Source organism: Musa acuminata, chromosome BXJ3-2 (genome assembly GCF_036884655.1).
Source record: "Musa acuminata AAA Group cultivar baxijiao chromosome BXJ3-2, Cavendish_Baxijiao_AAA, whole genome shotgun sequence".
In the NCBI taxonomy this organism is placed as follows: domain Eukaryota; kingdom Viridiplantae; phylum Streptophyta; class Magnoliopsida; order Zingiberales; family Musaceae; genus Musa; species Musa acuminata.
The window spans coordinates 14,519,007-14,537,593 of record NC_088350.1 but is presented as its reverse complement, the minus strand read 5'-3'; positions in this window follow the sequence as shown (position 1 = coordinate 14,537,593).

The following is an 18,587-nucleotide window of genomic DNA, read 5'->3' as shown; positions in this document are numbered from 1 at the left end:
TGTCCCGAACGGGAGACCTCGGCTTGATACCTGCACAAAGGTCGGGTCGGTTCGACCCGACCCCTCCGACGATCAAGTTAGAGAGATGAAGTGGCGGTTGTTCTGGGCGTCCAGTCTGCTCTCTTCCCTCTGGCTCGAGGACGTTTATAGGGGAACTCGGCATTATCGGGCGCGCCATCCCGTCGGTCGGGGCCGTATCTCTGATGGCGTCCGACATCGCCGAGGATGTTGCGTATGGGATCGGGGAATCGCAGGGCATGGGCGAGCTTCAACCGCTACCTACTTCTGTCTCGTCCTACTGTGCTGGGTTGATTGAGGGGCTGTGGGCTCAGTGAGGCTGACGTCCGGACGCAGACCGTTGCCCTCGTTGCTCTCCCTGGGGCGCTGCGCTTGTCCACGTGCGGGGGGCGTTGCCGGGAGTGGGGTTTACCATTTTTTGCCATATCAACCATCATTTTTATAGTTGCATTAATTCATGCCCCCCCTATTGATTCTAATAATTGGTATTAGAGTAAGGTTACTCTCAATTTGATTTAAAACCCAAGAGAGATAGCTTTTGCTAGCAATCATGAGGGTCATTATATCACACGTCCTCCCATGTTTAATGGAACGAACTACTTATTGGAAAATTAGAATAAGAATTTTCTTAATTTCTATAGATTTCGAGTTATGGAATATTATTGAAAATAGATTTCAAAAGTTTTCTCTTCCAATGAACAATTGGAATGATTTAGAGAAGAAGACTTTATCTTTGAATGTTAAAGCTATGAGTGCTTTATTTTGTACTTTGGATAAAAATGAATTCAATTGAGTTTCTATTAGCAAAACGGTTTATGACATTTGGCATACGCTCGAAATCACACATGAAGGCACGAGTTGGGTTAAGGAGTTAAAAATCAATCTTTTGGTTCATAGTTATGAATTGTTTCGATTGAAACTAAGCGAGACCATTGGAGACATGTACACTTGGCTTACGGATGTCGACAATGGTCTAAAAGCACTTGGTAAAAGTTTTTCTAATTTTGAACTTGTTAACAACATATTAAGATCCCTTCTAATGAATTGGGATCCTAAAGTAACCACAATTCAAGAAGCCAAGGACTTAAACAACTTTTCACTCGAAGAACTTATCGGGTCTTTGATGACCTACAAAATGACATGCAATGTACATGAAGAACTTGAGAATAACCTTCCAAAGAATAAAAATGATTTGACACTTATAACTCAAGAATACCACTTAAGAGAAAATTCAAGTGATGATGATGATGATAACTTGGCACTTCTAATAAGAAAATTTAAAAATTTCATAAAAAGGAACAAAACTAAACATGACATTAAAAACAAAATTGAACTTAAAAAGGACCAAATGATTTGCTATGAATGAAAAAAACCGGGACACTTCCAAAGTAAATGTCCCCAAGTGAAGAAAAAGCAACCGAAGAAGAAGAAAGCACTAAAAGCTACTTGGGATGATTCAAGCGCATCCGAAGACGAGGAGCTAACTGATAAAGAAGTTACTAACTACGCTTTATGTTAGGATTACTAGTCATGGTGCCCTGCAAGCCAATCACGCGAGTGATAACACATGTGACTTCACATGTAGTATTTTTGCTTATTATTATTATTTGATATTTTATCATTTTATATTATATATTGCTTGAATATATTGTGATGTCCATGGATCTATGCAATGGGAATCGAATGATGAGATCATGATAATGAGACCGATTTGCCTTTAAACATAAATCCTAAATAATTCTGGTCATAGGTTACTCGAGAGGGACATCGAGATAACCGGACAGACTAGCGTGTTGTATACCCGTCCATATGATGGACGCAGCTGGTATCATAGCTGCTCGTGTGGGGACACTAGGGATACAATACAGGTGCTCATTAGGAAATAAGTTCATTAATTGATCCGCTTATGGAATGTTGGATGGTTGATGATGCCTTATTATCAGATAATGATTCTATAGTCCTAGCGGTGTATCTTAGACTTGAGACACTAAGGATGTCTTATATGAGTACTTCATTCTTTGATACCGGACTTATAGGTCTGGAGGTTCCAAATCTAGTACAACTAGTCATCGGGAGCGGTAGCCAAATCTACGACGACTATTGAGTGTCAATAGAGGATCATTCACTCTCGATGTTATAAGAGGAATATCTCATGTGTTCTTTCTTAGACAAATCCCTAACCAAGGTTATTCGGATTGAGAGAGAAAGAGTTCTCTAGGAGAATCCGATTAGAGCGAGACTCGATTAGAAATAGTATGGGTTTGATAGCACCATGTCTAGTATATGATCTTTGGGATATTAGATGGATGAGGGACTATAAGTATATGATAACTGAGGGCAGACTTGTCCAATGGATTGGATTCTCCTATATCATTTGGGGAATACGACGTAGTGGCCTAGTACGTCCATAGTTGATGAGTTGAGTGAACTATTATGGAGATAATAATTCACTGAGCCAAAAGGAGTTCTGATAGGTATAACTCATGGCTAGCTCGATATTAGGGCTAGAGGGTCACACACATAAGGTAGGTGTTACGATGAGTAGAGGTTCAGATATGAGATATCCATCGGAGCCCCTATCTTATTGGATACCCAATAAGCCCTTGAATTATTGGATTCTATGGATGAGATCTGATAAGAGCCAATGAGAGATTATTAGATAGAGATCCAGTAATCTAAAAAGCTTGGGTAGTTGGATAGAGATCCAATACATAATAGGGTAGGATCCATTAGGGTTAAGTTGACAAGGGACCTCTATAAATAGGAGGGATTCAATGGTTCATAGGCTAGAGCTTTTTGGTTGCCTCTCTTATTGTCCTCCCTCTCTCCACCTCAGTTAGTAAGCCTGGAGTTTTGAGGATGATCGCCGTAGTCTTACTGTGTGGATCACCGCTATAAAGGAGGGCGTTTGACCTCCTTCACCCTTTCCTAGAGATATGCAGGGATTCAGGGATATATGATCTCCCTATGTAACACAATCTTTACTATATGAATTTTTTTTATTTTGTAAATTTCGCGCATCAATCTTCGCACGACGATGAATACATCTTTGGAAAATTTGAGATTTTGTTTTATATTTTTTCGCTGCGCATGAGATGTCGCCCCTAAGATTTCCCAACAGTAGTATCAGAGACAGGTTGTTTGTACGATAGATTAGTTTTGAATTATGTGTGTCATGTTTTTGCAATGCTTTTGATGTCAAAATTATTGACACAAAGGGCCGCGCTCGCAAGTAGGCCGCTTGCGCACAACAACTGTTGCTGCATGCAGTTGCAATCGCAAGCGACTGATCGCTCGCAAGCAGAGCCGCTTGTGACGCATAAGCGGTGGCACCCTGTAACATCCCTCATTTCTGAATTTTCGTATAAGTTTCTAGTTGTAATGTAAGTATCTATTTTAAATTTGATAAAAGAGCCAAAGTATGAATCTGAGAACTTATTCCTAAGATTTGGAGGATTTGTTCAAAAAAAAAAAAAAATCTGAGGACCTATATGTAAACCCTGAGGACCTCATCGTAAATATAATAATACAAGGACTAAACTACAAAATGTAAAAAAATTCAAATCCCACCATTTAAGCCTCTCTACCTTCGTTCTTAAGGAACCAGAGAAGGCAGCTACGTGGATGAACAGAGAAAGAAAGAAAGAAGAAGAGGAAAAAAAAAGGGAGAAGAAGAAGAAAAAAATTGGGGCTTTGAGGTTTCTTACTCAAATCTTCTCAATTGGGGTCATAATTCTCAAAGGCAAGTGTTCTAACCCCATCATACAGAAGTATTAGTCTATGTTCCTATATTGATTCTGAAAGATTTATGCTTAGAATCTGATATTTCTCTCTTTGGACATAAAACCAAGGATCTGAAATTTTTTCAGTAAACTGACCCCTATACACTATTTCAGCTATAATTTTTAGCACCAAATGTGGATTCAGGCAGGACCTAGCTCGTTTGAAATTAGACTCTTGTATATTTCTTTTGACACTCAGTTTGTAGATTTTGGATACCGAATACTTACCCAAACATCTGTTTCAAATGAGCCTATAGATGCTGTAGAACAGTGATAAAAATTTCTGACCCTTTGATACTAAAATACCTATAAGTCCGTGTTGGAAATTCTGATTTGTATCAAACTGACCTTGTTCGAAATTAGACTTGTAGACCTTTCTTTTGACATATATATTGAAAAATTTGGAATTCAAATGCCTACCCTATTATCTGTTGAATCCGACCCTATGAATTCTGCAAAATAGTGATTTTATTTTTGACCTTGTGTTACCAAATCAAAGGTAACTCCTTGTTGAAAATCATGATTCGTACGAAACTTATTTCAACAGAAAATAGATTGATATATCTTTCAACAATAGCCTTCTTGAGGGTATTGGAGCATAATTGACAATCGGAAGTATATATCCAATGTGCCTCTCGAATTCTGTTAGAAATCGATCTTTGATCGATTTCGCATCTTCTGTTTTCATTCGTTTGGAAATAGATTTTATTCAGTACCCTTCACTCAATTGTGGCTTATATTAATGCTTGAATTCTCATTTGCTCTTGTCTATAAATTATTTCCATTCCTGAACATATTGTGTAGCGTTTATGCTATATCACATTGACTTATATAGGCACATGTATATCCCATTGTTCCGCATTTGCTTTCGATATGTGCCTATTCTAGTTTCATTCCTTTGGATATCAAATTCATCTAACCTTCTTATTTGAATTGAGTTATATGTGTTTGCTTGGATTTCGTGTATGCCCTTGCTTTCATTTCCTTTCAAGTCTGATTACAATGGTGAAAGATTATTGCTTACTTCGTATTGACTCGTAAAGGCACATGTACGTTTGGTTGTTTCGCGTGTGCTTTCGATATGTGCTATTCATTGTTCATACTATCCTTTTGTACTCTGGTGTTTGTGGGATATTGTGAACCTTCGCCAGAAATGATGAAGGGAGTTATGCATAGAGCCTGAGATGCTCTGCCGGCCCCTATGACTTCACTCAGACGTGGGTGGATGGAACTCCCAAACGTGGGAGACCTCCTAGACGTGGGAGACTTATGTTTGGTGGTCATTCAGAAATGGATGTACCATATTATGTTATGGTCCCACTTTAACTTCTGTATGCTTGATATGGTATCCAGAGCTTTGGTTATGTATTTCTATACATGCTTTGGATATGAATGATATGAATGCAACGTCAAATTCGACATTTGAGCTTTTGTTTCGTATTCATCTTTGAAATGCTCCGAAATGGTCCATACGCCATTGATATGTTCCGAAATGTTTCATTTATCATTGGTATGCTTCGAAACATTTCGTACGCCTTTGATATGCTCAAAAATGTTTCATTTGTTATTGTTATGCTTCGAAATGTTCCATAGGCTATTGATATGCTCCGGAACATTTCTCATGCTATTAATATGCTCCAATTACTCTATACTCCATCTATATGAACCAATTATGCTTGATTGAAATGATATCGGTGATTCTACACCTAATGAGATTATGTCTATGGATTCTTATATTCTGCCTTGCATGATGAAACCTTATTTGTCTGAAAATTACCCTCTTTTACCATGGATATGTTAGTCACTTGCTGAGCTTTATATGCTCACCCTGTTGCTGTATAAATTTTTCAGGATAGCTTGTTGCTCGCTTAAATGTTAAGATTGGGCTGAGGTAGTGGAAAGCTAAAAGATTTTGGGCAGATCTTTATTAGTATATATGTTTTTGTTGTATAAGCACACGCTGCATCTAATGAAATGTTGACGATGAATCTAAACTTGTGGATTTTGTAAAAGTTTAAAGGACATCTCATGTTTAAGATTCTGGAATGTTAAGTTTAATTCGTGTAACGATATGAACTTATGGTAAACGTTGGTTTTATGATTGTACAAACTCTCACACTTGTGAATTTATGTTGTGGTTATTATTTTGGTGAGTTGGGTTCAGATTTTATGAATCATCGAGCGATGTGTTATATGTTTATGAACTGCATAGGGTTTATAAATTTATGAATTTATGTTGTGGTTATTATTTTGGTGAGTTAGGTTCAGATTTTATGAATCATCGAGCGATGTGTTGTATGTTTATGAACTGCACAGGGTTTATAAATTTATAGATTATAGAGGTCAAATTTTGATCTGAATGTTTTCTCAGTGACCTCAAATATGTGATTGGATCCTGGATGGATTTGTGTTGGAAAATCTTTAATATTATCGATATTTTGAGGGGCGTGACAGAGGTGGTATCAAAGCATAGTTTGAGGATCACTGAAATATTTGATATGTTGACGTGTAAAATATATTGAGGTCTAGTGAACTATAGTGATCGGTGAAAATTTTATTTGATGCATTTTAGGAATCTAGGATGATTAGGACATTTAGTCCTCCTATTTCATCTGGTTTTGATTAATTATGTGGGGTGAAAGGGGTAATCGGGGATATTGAATCGGAGTGGCGCAGCAAAAGCATGGTGCGCCTAATCTATTGGAGGCAGAAAAATGGATGATGCGAATAGAGAAGATATTTGATGTACGAAATTGTTTCTATGATTAAAAGATTTCTTTTGTCACCTTATATTGGAAGTAGAGGCTGATCGTTAATAGGAACAATGAAAAGAATTTTTGAAGATCGGCAAGAATGATAATGACAAGTTTACCAATAAAAATATGATTGGAAATGAATTAGAAAGTTATAACAAGAGGGTCAAAACATTTGGATTTGAAAATGGAAGTCACCACAAAAGACTCAATCATGTGTGATGCAAGTTAAATTATGAAACAAGTTTATGTTTTCGGGTGACTGGAGTCTATTTTGCTTGTGGAAAGTTGGATAATAAAATAAAAGACTGCACTTTGAACAAGAAGAAAGAGTCACTGCCTCCTAAATCATCAGCCCATGTCAGAGTGTATACTATCACTGAATATGATTCTAAAACTTCTGATTTAGTGATCGAAGGTATTATGCGTGTTTATGAAAGAATGCAAATATTTGTTTGACCATGCATCCTATCTACGATTTGATTCGTAACATGTTGTTTATGTTAGGATCGGAGCGGCACTAAGAGGGGGGGGGGGGGGGGGTGAATTAGTGTAGCGGATTAAAACTTCGGTTTCGACAAATCTTTCGTACGATAAGAATGGAACTTGAAAAGCTAAACTGGAAAGCGTATTCTTAAAGTTGTGCAGCAAAGGTAATAAGGAACTAAAGCATGTAAGAAGGTTTGCAGTAATGTAAATAGCAATAATGAAATGCAAACCAGAGATTACGTCGATTTTAGAGTGGTTCGGTCAAATGACCTACATCCACTTGCGAGGCCCCTCTTCGATGAGGCTCCCACCTTCCACTAGCAAATCTCTTGAAATGGAAGGGCAAATACCTCTCTTACAACCTTTTACAAGCAGTTCAACCTCTTACAAATTTTCAGCAAGAAAGAATGAGGAGAACTCTAGCAAATTGAAAACAAGAAAGGCAAAGACTCTTCTAAGACTTTTCTCTCAATCACTTGCTGCACAAAAGTTGTATTCTCACCTGAGACTTGAGGGGTATTTATAGGCCTCAAGAGGATTCAAATTTGAGCTCCAAAAATTTGAATTCTCTTATGTTCCTGATGCTGGCGGTGCCACCGCCCAACCAAGCAGTGCCACCGCCCAGCGCTCGGGTGCTAGACGGTGCAACCGCCCAGCCCAGGAGGTGTCACCGCCCAGCTCTCGGGTGCTGGGCGGTGCCACCGCCCAGCCTAGGCGGTGCCACCACCTAGGCCAACTCAGCTCACTGGTTGGGCTCCAAACTTGGCCCAAACCAGTCCGAACTCGGGCCCAATTGGCCCCTACTTGGGTTATAAGATTAACACCTAATCCTAACCCTAATTAATGTGCTAACTACGAATTTAAAGACATTTTCTAAGCTATTACAAAGTCTGAAAGTCAAGACTTTTTCCGGCGAGCTTCCGGCGAACTTCCGACGGTTTTCCGATAAACTCTTGGAAACCATTCTGCGGACTCCCGGCAAGCTCCTAGACTTCACGATTTGATCTTTACGAGTTCCAACGAGCTTCTTCGGCAAGCTCCGATCTTTCTCGGCGAGCTTCGCGAACTTCCAACGAACCTTCCGGCGAGCTTCCGAAAAACCCTTCGGCAAGCTCCCTACTCATTCTCGGCTAGTTCCGGCAGCATTCCCGACGAACCTTCGGACTTCCGTCGAACTCTCGTACTCGCAACAAATCCTTCGCGCTTGACTCTGACACTTTGTTTCGCTTTATGTCTTCATCGTTATCGTAGTTAATCCTGCACACACAAGCCAAAAACTCTACTCCGATCTAGACAATTATTACAACGCGAATTGACATTCTATTGCCCGGCACGTCATTGGTTGGCGCTTCGTCCGATTCTTCAGCGCATCGTCCTCTCTTGTGGCTTGTTGCCCAATTGGCGGTTGACCTCCGCAACCTTGATATCATTGGCGCAATTTCGCTCTCCTTGGCCCGATGCCCGACGTCCGAAGCCTTTTGTCGTCCAGTATCCTGATGTGATCTCCTCCGGTGCAACGCCAATTCCTCCTGCGTTAACTGTCTAATCCTGATCGAGTAGACCTGCATCACTCAAAATGCAGTTTAAATTATAAACACATATCAAGTGGTTTCATCATCAAAATACGAGATTCAACAATCTCCCCCTTTTTGATGATGACAACAACTTGATGATGGAGTTAACCTTAACTCCCGGAGTTTAAACAAACTCCCCCTATCAATATGCTATATTGATAGAACCTTAAATTCAAACTGAATTCAAGTCATTGCAATATTCATCATGAACACTTGCAACACATCATCATGAACATATGCATAAACTTATGCATATCATGTCATCAACATACTTCTCCCCCTTTGTCATCAACAAAAAGGAGAAGTACAACTATTCTTTGTGTTTTTAATATAAGTTCAACTCATTGCATGAAAAACATAATATCAAGTTTTATCATCATGCAGTTTTGAAGCTAGAAAATTTAGCAAGTATTGCATCATGCTTAGGACATTCAAGCTATCAAGTTTTAGATATGCAAGTTTTATAGCATACAAGATAGTACTTTTGGTAATGTTCAAGATAGCAAGTTCTACATCATGCAAGCTAGCAAAATGTTTGAAAAAATGATCAAGTTTTGCAACATACAAGCTAGCAAAAATGTCAAACTAGCAAGAGATAATGTTTTACATGAGGCAAGCAAACAATTTGGCAAATGTTACATTTGCATCTTCTCTTTTGAGAAGTGCAATTTTTGCTTTCATCTTGAATTGTGCAAGCTAGTTAGTTTGCCTCTTTTCATGATGTCCACGCTAGAAATTCTTGCTCCCCTTTGTCATTGTCAAAAAGAAGGGAAGACCCTTATATCAATTTTCATATTATGACAAAGGTAAGTATCATTCTTATTTGTGCATCATTATATATTCAAATTAAAACATACACAATTTCAATAACCTTATTTTTCATGCACGATACCGAAAAATAAATCAATCATCATTAATAAGCATATCATACATGATACTCAAACATTACAATTTTCAAGCATTTATCAACATGTTGATCATGATACCAAACATTCATCATTTAAAGCATTCATGATACACATCATATGCAATAAATACATCATATACATCATTATCATAAGTATTGCAGACATCATTTTAACTTTATGAATATTTCATCATTGCATGCATCATACCAAAACATTTCAAGCAATGCAAGCCATAAATACAAAGAAATCATGTCATGAAGGATAAAATCATTTGAATACCAAAAGACATGATTCATATGGTAAATATATTCTTTAAATAAAATATCAAGAAAAAATCATAGGAGTACAAAGAAGAGATCTTGTTTTAAAAGAAAAAATCAAGTAATAACTCCAAGAACTCACAAGGAAAAATCATGATTCATTTAGAAAATCTCCTCTCAAGAGAATATCAAGTAAAATCGTAGAAGATAGATTAATGAGAAATTTTGATTTATAATAAAATCTCATGTATCGAATGTCGAGAAATCAAAATGATGATTTATAAAAAAATATCACAAGTTATATTCAAGAGAAAAATTCATCATTCATTTTCAACTTATTCAATTTGTCACATCAATATTTTTTAGATATGCATGATACCAAAACATGGTTTTAAATCTTTAACATATAACATGCATAAATTGAAAGGAGAAGGGAAGAATTCAAACGTATAAAGATTTCAACCATCTCATAAACAAATGTAAGACCAAGTCATGAATCCAAAATTCCACGAATCAAAATGATCATCAAAGGTAATCTCATGTTATTCCAAGAAATTAATATCATGATTTTGATAAAACTCATTTCAAATTTAAATCATCAAAATATCAACATTACTTTCAAGAGATTCAAAATGGTATACATAGATTTATCATAATAAACATCAAGATCAATAGGATAGAGAAAAATAATTTTTCAAGGAAAAAATATTTTCCTCTTTTTAGTTGTTTCAATTCATATGATTTTATTTCACTTATACCAAATAAAAACATGTATAATGTTTAAAACCGAAAGTGTAAGATTTATTACAACAAAGATTAATAAGCCACTTTCATTATGGTAAAAATCAATAATCCATAAATCACAAGATTCATATGCATAATTTTGAAATTTATTAAGTATGATCATTATGCATGACACTAAAACATGGTTTCAAAATGTTTAATATTTTCATTACATCATTATGCAATGGTTTCATTGAACATAATTTTGAATGATTCTTATAGATAACTAAAACTTCTTTAGTTTTAATTTATGTGATTGATTTTATATTAGCATGCTCAAGTTTTGTTCTTATGTCAAAAACATACATCATGTTTGAAAACCAAAGACAAGGTTTAAAAAAAAATATCATCAAGCCTTCCATATAAAAACCATGCATCATCATTGAAAGTTAATATGGAAATAATCAAAATACACATTCTTGCTTCTCAAGCATATATATATGATTATTTAAATCTAACATTTTATTCTATTAACATAAAACATACAATTTTCAAGAAAAATAATTATTCAAAAGAAAAGAGAAAATGCATCATGGAAAACATCAAGTAATTTCAAAATAATTCAAGACAGTTGAGTTACTTACCTTGTAGTCGAAGCCCGTCAAAGCCCAATTTGCCATTTCACCTTTGGAAGTTCTTGATTCATCCTTGGGTGCCTTCCTTTTCTTTGGCCTCTTCCTCCGTTCAAGTTCATTGTTTATTTTAGATTTTTGTTTAATAAACTTTTTAAGATTTAGTGTTCGAAGTTCAAGTTCATCATTGTCCTCATCACTTGAGTCATCGCTCAAGTGGTATTCATTTGTCCGGAGTTCCAAATCCTTCCTATTCTTTGGAAGGTGGTTCAAGTGTTCATTGTGTTCATCATGTGCATTGCGCACCATTTCATATGTCATCAATGAGCCGATAAGTTCTTCAAGTGGAAAAATATTTAAATCTTTTGTTTCTTGTATTACCGTTACTTTTGATTCCCAAGCTTTAGAAAGTGATCGTAAAACTTTACTAACAAGTTCAAAATTCGAGAAACATTTGCCAAGAGCTTGTAAACCATTGACGACATCCGTAAAACAGGTGTACATGTCAACAATGGTTTCGCTCGGCTTCATTCGAAAAAGCTAGAAATCATGCATTAAAATGTTAACTTTAGAGTCTTTGACTCTACTAGTTCCCTCGTGCGTGATTTCAAGTGTACGCCAAATATCAAAAGCCGTTTCGCACATAGAAATCCGATTGAACTCATTTTTGTCCAAAGCGCAAAATAAGACATTCATAGCCTTTCCGTTTAAAGAAAAATACTTCTTCTCCAAATCCGACCATTCGTTCATCGGTTTAGAGGGAAGTTGAAAACCGTTTTCAACGATATTCCACAAATCCAAATTCATAGAAATCAAGAAAACTCTCATTCGAGTTTTCCAATAAGTGTAGTCCAATCCGTTAAACAACGGTGGACGAAAAACCGATAAGCCCTCTTGAAAGCCATGAAGAGCCATTTCTCTCGGGTGTAAATCCAAATTGAGAAATACCGGGCTCTGATACCAATTATTAGGATCGGAGCGGCACTAAGAGGGGGGGGGGGGGGGGGGTGAATTAGTGTAGCGGATTAAAACTTCGGTTTCGACAAATCTTTCGTACGATAAGAATGGAACTTGAAAAGCTAAACTTGAAAGCGTATTCTTAAAGTTGTGCAGCAAAGGTAATAAGGAACTAAAGTATGTAAGAAGGTTTGCAGTAATGTAAATAGCAATAATGAAATGCAAACCAGAGATTACGTTGATTTTAGAGTGGTTCGGTCAAATGACCTACATCCACTTGCGAGGCCCCTCTTCGATGAGGCTCCCACCTTCCACTAGCAAATCTCTTGAAATGGAAGGGCAAATACCCCTCTTACAACCTTTTACAAATAGTTCAACCTCTTACAAATTTTCAGTAAGAAAGAATGAGGAGAACTCTAGCAAATTGAAAACAAGAAAGGCAAAGACTCTTCTAAGACTTTTCTCTCAATCACTTGCTGCACAAAAGTTGTATTCTCAGCTGAGACTTGAGGGGTATTTATAGGCCTCAAGAGGATTCAAATTTTAGCTCCAAAATTTTGAATTCTCTTATGTTCCCGATGCTGGCGGTGCCACCGCCCAACCAAGCGGTGCCACCGCCCAGCGCTCGGGTGCTGGACAGTGCAACCGCCCAGCCCAGGAGGTGTCACCGCCCAGCTCTCGAGTGCTGGGCGGTGCCACCGCCTAGGCCAATTCAGCTCACTGGTTGGGCTCCAAACTTGGCCCAAACCAGTCCGAACTCGGGCCCAATTGGCCCCTACTTGGGTTATAAGATTAACACCTAATCCTAACCCTAATTAATGTGCTAACTACGAATTTAAAGATATTTTCTAAGCTATTACAAAGTCCGTAAGTCAAGACTTTTTCCGGCGAGCTTCCGGCGAACTTCCGACGGTTTTCCGATAAACTCTCGGAAACCATTCTACGGACTCCCGGCAAGCTCCTAGACTTCACGATTTGATCTTTACGAGTTCCAACGAGCTTCTTTGGCAAGCTTCGATCTTTCTCGGCGAGCTCCGCGAACTTCCAACGAACCTTCCGGCGAGCTTCCGAAAAACCCTTCGGCAAGCTCCCTACTCATTCTCGGCTAGTTCCGGCAGCATTCCCGACGAACCTTCGGACTTCCGTCGAACTCTCGTACTTGCAACAAATCCTTCGCGCTTGACTCCGACACTTTGTTTCGCTTTATGTCTTCATCGTTATCGTAGTCAATCCTGCACACACAAGCCAAAAACTCTACTCCGATCTAAACAATTATTACAACGCGAATTGACATTCTGTTGCCCGACACGTCATTGGTTGGCGCTTCGTCCGATTCTTCAGCGCATCGTCCTCTCTTGTGGCTTGTTGCCCAATTGGCGGTTGACCTCCGCAACCTTGATATCATTGGCGCAATTCCGCTCTCCTTGGCCTGATGCCCGACGTCCGAAGCCTTTTGTCGTCCAATATCCTGACGTGATCTCCTCCGGTGCAACGTCAATTCCTCCTGCGTTAACTGTCTAATCCTGATCGAGTAGACCTGCATCACTCAAAATGCAGTTTAAATTATAAACACATATCAAGTGGTTTCATCATCAAAATACGAGATTCAACAGTTTATCACTTGGGTATTCAACCTATACCACTGCATTATGTGATATATGTAAATACAATCATTGGAGATTCTTTGATAATGAACTTGAATCTGGTCTTCTTGTCTGATTTTTATTGAAGAACTTGAACTTTTGCTGATTTAATTCTCTTAGAGATTTGGAGTTTTGATATCATACTTGTTATGGATTGGCTATCTTCCTATCATACCAGTATGGATTGGTATATAACAAATGATTACCTTGTGCATATTTGATCAGTCAATCTTTTATTTTGAGAGTATTGGACATGATTTATCTCCTTGCCTAATGTATCCCAGGATGACTTGCTTGGATTACCTCCAAACGTGACTTTGTTTTTTATTTGGTCCTTGGGACAATCCCAATATCTAAGCCTCTCTACACAATGATATCATTTGAGTAAGTGGAATTAGAAAAGCAACTACAAAGACTATTAAATAAGGATTTTATTTGGCTTAATATTTTATCATGGGGTGCTCCGGTGTTAGTTAAAAAGATGGAGGGAACATTGAGGCTTTGTATTGATTATAGATAGTTAAATCAGGTGACCATAAAAAACAAGTATCCCATACCCAGAATTGATGATTTGTTTGGTCAACTGTAGGGTGCACAAGTATTCTCTAAGATTGATATGAGATCAGGTTACTATCAGTTGAACATCAAGTAGGACAATATTCCAAAAATAGCTTTTAGAACTCGATATGGTCATTGTGAATTCTTGGTGATGCCTTTCGGTTTGACTAATGCCCCTGCAGCTTTTATGGAATTAATGAATAGGATATTTCAACCACTCTTGGATGACTGTGTAATTATATTCATTGATGACATATTGGTGTATTCAAGGAGTAATTGGGAGCATGAGGAACACTTGAGAAATGTATTGTCCATACTAAGAGAAAATAAGTTGTATGCAAAGTTCAGCAAATGTGAATTTTGGTTGAATAAAGTTGCTTTTTTAGGCCATGTGATTTCAGGGAAGGGTATATCTGTTGATCCAAAGAAAGTGGAAGCTGTAGTTGAATGGGATGTACCAACAAATGTAACATAAGTTAGAAGCTTCTTGGCCATGACAGGTTATTACAGAAGATTTGTGGAGGGATTTTCTCGAATCGCTCAACCTCTCACCAACCTCACTAAAAAGAATGTGAAATTTGTATGGGGTGATGATTGTGAGCAAAGTTTTCAAGAGTTAAAAAGAAGATTGACTAGTGCCCTTATTCTCACTATTCCAAGTGGTAGTGAGGGATTTGTAGTTTATACTGATGCTTCAAGAAAGGGCCTTGGATGTGTTTTGATGCAGGAAGGGAGAATGATTGCTTATGCTTCTAGGCAACTAAAATGTTATGAATTGAATTATCCAACTCATGATTTGGAATTGGCAGCAATTATTTTTGCTCTAAAGATTTAGAGACATTATTTGTATGGCCAATAATTTGAAATCTTTACTGATCACAAGAGTTTAAAATATATTTTCACTTAGAAAGAGTTAAACATAAGGTAGCGAAGATGGATAGAACTTCTGAAGGATTATAATTGTGCCATCCGTTATCACCCGGGCAAAGCCAATGTTGTAGGTGATGCACTTAGTAGAAAATCTACAAGTTTTATGGCTAGTCTGGTCATGAAGCAATGGAAGTTATTAGAAGAAAATTTTGATTTGAAAACTTTGAGGAAAGAGCAAGACTCGATGATATTGATGGCCTCCATTCAAGTGCAATATGATCTTATTCAACAAATTAAGAAAGAACAATTCAAACACTTGAGGATTTGCTTAGAGCCTATGTTATGGATTGGAAAGGTGAATGGGATAAAGATATTTCACTTATTGAGTTCACTTATAATAATAGTTATCATTCAAGTATTCAGATGGCTCCTTATGAAGCTTTATATGGGCGAAAGTGCATAAAATCTATATGTTGGATGGAAGTTGGTGACAGAAAGTTGTTAGCACTGGACAAAGTACAAGAAACTACCGAGAAAATTCAAGTTATAAGGAAAAGGTTAAAAACTGCTCAGAGTCGTCAAAAGAGTTATGCTGACAATAAAAGATGAGATATTGAGTTTGAAATCAGAGATTTTGTATTATTAAAGGTCTCCCCTTCCAAAGGCATTATAAGGTTTAGGAAGAAAGAAAAGTTAAGCCCAAGATTTATTGGACTTTTTGAGGTTCTTGAGAGGGTTGGTTCGGTCGCTTACAGGATTGCCTTGCCACCATCGTTGAGTCATATCCATAATATATTCCATTTTTCGATGATTAGAAAGTATATATTTGATCCTTCTCATATCATTAAGTATGAGCTGATGGAGATCGATAAAGATTTATCTTATAAGGAAGAGCCCATTCAGATTGTTGATAAGAAAGAAAAGATCCTAAGGAATCGGGTTATCCCTCTGGTTCAAGTAATTTGGAAACATCATTCTGGAGAGGAAACAACTTGGGAGCTAGAGGAGGAAATGAAAAAGGTCTATCCCCATCTTTTCATCGATAGAGGTATTATAAATTTAGAGGACTAAATTTTTCTTTTAAGGGGGGGAGAGTGTAACATCCCTCATTTCTGAATTTTCGTATAAGTTTCTGGTTGTAATGTAAGTATCTATTTTAAATTTGATAAAAGAGCCAAAGTATGAATCTGAGAACTTATTCATAAGATTTGGAGGATTTGTTCAAAAAAAAAAATCTGAGGACCTATATGTAAACCCAAAGGACCTAATCGTAAATATAATAATACAAGGACTAAACTGCAAAATGCACAAAATTACAAATCCCACCATTTAATCCTCTCTGCCTTCATTCTTAAGGAATCAGAGAAGGCAGCTACGTGGATGAACAGAGAAAGAAAGAAAGAAGAAGAGGAAAAAAAAAGGGAGAAGAAGAAGAAAAAAATTGGGGCTTTGAGATTTCTTACTCAAATCTTCTCAATTGGGGTCATAATTCTCAAAGGCAAGTGTTCTAACCCCATCCTACAGAAGTATTAGTCTATGTTCCTATATTGATTCTGAAAGATTTATGCTTAGAATCTGATATTTCTCTATTTGGACATAAAACCAAGGATTTGAAATTTTTTCGGTAAACTGACCCCTATACACTATTTCAGCTATAATTTTTAGCACCAAATGTGGATTCAGGCAGGACCTAACTCGTTTGAAATTAGACTCTTATATCTTTCTTTTGACACTAATTTTGTACATTTTGAACACCGAATACTTACCCAGTTTCAAATGAGCCTTGTAGACCTTTCTTTTGACATATATATTGAAAAATTTGGAATTCAAATGCCTACCATATTATCTATTGAATCCGACCCTATGAATTCTGTAAAACAGTGATTTTGTTTTTGACCTTGTGTTACCAAATCAAAGGTAACTCCTTGTTGAAAATCATGATTCGTACGAAACTTATTTCAACAGAAAATAGATTAATATATCTTTCAACAATAGCCTTCTTGAGGGTATTGGAGCATAATTGACAATCTGAAGTATTTATCCAATGTGCCTCTCGAATTCTGTTAGAAATCGAGCTTTGATCGATTTCGCATCTTCTGTTTTCATTCGTTTGGAAATAGATTTTATTCAGTTCCCTTCACTCAATTGTGGCTTATATTAATGCTCGAATTCTCGTTTGCTCTTGTCTATAAATTATTTCCATTCCTGAACATATTGTGTAGCATTTATGCTATATCACATTGACTTATATAGGCACATGTATATCCCATTGTTCCGCATTTGCTTTCGATATGTGCCTATTCTAGTTTCATTCCTTTGGATATCGAATTCATCTAACCTTTTTATTTGAATTGAGTTATATGTGTTTGCTTGGATTCCGTGTGTGCCCTTGCTTTCATTTCCTTTCAAGTCTGATTACAATGGTGAAAGATTATTGCTTACTTCGTATTGACTCGTAAAGGCACATGTACGTTTGGTTGTTCCACGTGTGCTTCCGATATGTGCTTTTCATTGTTCATACTATCCTTTTGTACTCTGGTGTTTGTGGGATATTGTGAACCTTCGCCAGAAATGATGAAGGGAGTTATGCATAGAGCCTGAGATACTCTGCCGGCCCCTATGACTACACTCAGACGTGGATGGATGGAGCTCCCAGACGTGGGAGACTTATGTTTAGTGGTCATTCAGAAATGGATGTACCATATTATGTTATGGTCCCACTTCACCTTCTGTATGCTTGATATGGTATCCAGAACTTTGGTTATATGTTTCTATACATGCTTTGGATATGAATGATATGACTGCAACATCAAATTCAACATTTGAGCTTTTGTTTCGTATTCATCTTTGAAATGCTCCGAAATGGTCCATACGCCATTGATATGTTCCGAAATATTTCATTTATCATTGATATACTTCGAAACATTTCGTACGCCTTTGATATGCTCCAAAATGTTTCATTTGTTATTGTTATGCTTCGAAATGTTCCATAGGCCATTGATATGCTCCGGAACATTTCTCATGCTATTGATATGCTCCAATTACTCTATGCTCCATCTGTATGAACCAATTATGCTTGATTGAAATGATATTTGTGATTCTACACCTAATGAGATTATGTCTATGGATTCTTATATTATGCCTTGCATGATGAAACCTTATTTGTCTGAAAATTGCCCTCTTTTACCATGGATATGTTAGTCACTTGCTGAGCTTTATATGCTCACCCCGTTGCTGTATAAATTTTTCAGGATAGCTTGTTGCTCGCTTAAATGTTAAGATTGGGCTGAGGCAGTGGAAAGCTAAAAGATTTTGGGCAGATCTTTATTAGTATATATGTTTTTGTTGTATAAGCACACGCTACATCTAATGAAATGTTGACGATGAATCTAAACTTGTGGATTTTTTAAAAGTTTAAAG